The following is a 3,348-nucleotide window of genomic DNA, read 5'->3' as shown; positions in this document are numbered from 1 at the left end:
TTACAGCTCACAGCAACCTCAAAGTCTTGGGCTTAAGCGATTCTCTTGCCTCAGCCTCCCAAGTAGCTGGACTACAGGCGCCCGCCACAATGTGTGGCTATGTTTTTGTTGCACTTGTCATTGTTTAGCTGGCCCAGGCCTGGTTCAAACCCACCAGCCTTGTTGTATGTGGCCAGTGCCCTAACCACTGAGCATGGGCACCGAGCCTCTATCTGCTTTTCTACATCATGTATGCTTCTTAGTTATTAATTGATGCTTCTTAGTTATCAATCAACATGATTGATTTGCCATACATCTTTATTGTTTGTGTGAACAGTTATGTTGTATATACTAAGAGCAATGTGAGTGTCATTAAGTACAAAAATCTATAATTAAACATTTATATGGGAACTTTGGCAGGGGAGGACAGAGCAAAAGGGAGTTGTTTCAGTTTCCTGCCACTAATTACAGAGCAGTAACTGTTAAAGATAAAGCGAGGGTTCTTTGCCCCAGCTAGAGTAAGATTTCAGGACACGTTGCTAAATTTGGGTAAAAGAAATCACTCCTCTTTACTGTTTTCTTTTTTAAATATAACAACAAAAAGTATATAACTTATGTACTAACTAGAAAGTTTATTGGATTTAGTATTAATGTTCACCATCTTTTGCTTTAATCCTTAATCTATTATAGTTATCCATTGTAAAGTAAAATCCATAAGCAAGGTACGTAAATAAAGAAAAGCCCTCCACTTCTAAAATTTAAACAAGAGATTTATAGAAATAAAGCATCGAATAAACAGGTCACTTGCATTTCACAATCAAATGAGAAACAAACATGAAAATTAGAACCTTAAATGGACTATGAGTTCAGGAAGAAAAGACAAGGACAGGAGGCAATGATCGCACTGAAGTTCAAGTTTATCCTAGAACTGGACAAAGAGATGGGAGAAAGGAAAATTAATATTAATGAGCAACTTTTATGTGCTAAGCATTATAAATGCTTATGTTTGGGTTCCCCAGATAAAGGAATCTGAAGCAAGAATTAAGTGTTGATGCTTTTGAGAAGTGCAATTCTAGGGTTGGGAAAGAGAGAAAAAAATTAAAATAGAAAAGGATAGGAAAAGTTGCAAAGTATTGCATTTTCATGCTGGTCACAGGTCATGGTGAGCCATGAAGCTACAGAGTTTGTTCTATAGGTGAGTTCAGCTCAGCATTATGGAATTTCTCCACACAAGAAATAAAAGAGAATTGTGGGCAAAGAATAGTCTATCCGAGGGAGGGATGGAGGAAAGAATGTGCCATGAGAAGTTAACTGCCCCCCATTTTTGGATGACATCCGTCCACAACGCATACCCATTGCTGTGGAATCCAAGTCTAAAAGTGGCCAAAGAAGTCAGAAACATGGGGCATGTGGCTATTCCAAGTGGTGCTCAGTGACAACCAAGTGGGGTGCAAATGGTGCAAGTGAGCAAGTGTTCAGCCCTAGTCAGCTAAACAGTATGGACCCAAACAGAGCCCTTGGCCATGGTGGCTGGGGCTGAGCAGCTGCTGAAGGTCTGAGAAACAACAGCACCAAGGGAATTAGGGGGAGGCCCATGGGTGAGTCTGATATCAGCCACCACATAGTCAGTATCATCATTGCTGCTTTACTCTTAGTGCATTTGGTTTCTAATTTGAAGACTAGATCTTAACTATAATCATATAGCTGACAAAATTACTGCTGAGCCAAGGTCCAATAACCTGAACTTGAAAGTTCCACCTTCCTTTCCTATTTCATTTCTGTTTCACCTTAGATAATGAACTTGGTGTTGTGCTTATACAAGATAAAAATCTGTGCACTGTGTTGATCCACCTATTTATATGATATATATGCCAAATACTAATCTTCAGAGAGGTCTCACCGCTAATACATGGGAGAACCATATTTTAAACTTACGTCAGTCAGAGTTCAAAGTCACACTCTGCTCCATCACTGCTCACACCCAGCAATGCTTCTCCTTCACCTGGTCCTGGCTCAAAGGTTAACCCTTGTACACATACATTGCTTCTTCACTGGCAGGGTTTTTCTCTTTGGGGGATAGCCTCACAAAATCTACTACACTCATTTTATAAAAGATGCAACTGAGGCATAAGTTTGAAGTACATGGTCATCAAGTCAGTGAGAGCATTAGACCTAGAGTTAAGGCTACATAATGATTCCATAGTTCTGAGAATTACAAAGATAACTCACATTCAAAGAATACCCATGCAGGCATCTAGGCCAGGTGGCTCACACCTGTAATCTCAGTACTCTGGGAGGCTGAGGCTGAGGGATAACTTGAGCTCAGGAGTTTGAGACCAATCCAAGCTGGAGTGAGACCCCATCTCTACTATAAAAAGACAAATTGGCTGAGCATGGTGGCTCACATCTGTGGTCCCAGCTACTTAGGAGACAGAGGCAGGAGGACTTGGTCAAATCCAGGAATTTTAAGTTGCTGTGAGCTAGGGTAAAGCCAGGACACTCTAGCCTGGCAACATAGTAAGACTCTTTGTTTCAAAAAAGTAAAAACAAAAACAAACAAACAACAAAAACAAGTAACATACATGCAAAATTAAATTTGTATTCATTTCCAGGGACAGAATATGAAATAAATTTAAATACAACAGATTTTTTTTTTTTTTTGAGATAGAGTCTAGAGTCTCATTTTGTCACCTGTGGTAGAGTGCCATGGCGTCATAGTTCACAGCAAACTCAAACTCTTGGGCTCAAGTGATCCTCTTACTTCAGCCTCCCAAGTAGCTGAGACTACAGGCACCCACCACAATGCTCAATTATTTTTCTTTTTATAGAGACAAAGTCTCACTCTGGCTCAGGCTGGTCCCGAACCTGTGGACTCATGCAATCCACCTGCCTCAGCTTCCCAAATGCTAGGATTTCAGGTGTGAGTCACCGCACCCAACAATACAACAGATTTCAATTAAACTCAAAGGATATACATTTATGAAACAAAAACTACATCATGAAAACTTCTGAAGTGTATATATACTTCCTGCATCATTTCTGGAAGCAAAAATATTGTTGCCATGTTTCAAGTGAAAATAAAAACAAATATAAATTTGACCCATGAAATGTTCATGAATTGTTTTATTTGACTTTTGTTTTATTATTAAACGTGGCATAATTTTAAAAGTGCAAGAAAATCCTCTTTTTGAAAGTACCTCTTTAGGTGATTATTTTAAAAAATTATACTTCTGGCATTTCATTCTCTTGCTTCAAGATGGCAATTTCTGATAAAATGCAAATATGCCAAGAAGGCTAAGAGTGGTATCTGTTGTCACACTTTAAGCTGCCATGAGGGTAAGATCCCATTGTTGAGAATAGTTTGGAGAA

The sequence above is a fragment of the Otolemur garnettii genome, unplaced genomic scaffold (genome assembly GCF_000181295.1).
Source record: "Otolemur garnettii isolate 467f Iridium unplaced genomic scaffold, OtoGar3 scaffold00006, whole genome shotgun sequence".
Classification (NCBI taxonomy): Eukaryota; Metazoa; Chordata; class Mammalia; order Primates; family Galagidae; genus Otolemur; species Otolemur garnettii.
Note: the sequence above shows the minus strand (reverse complement) of the source record.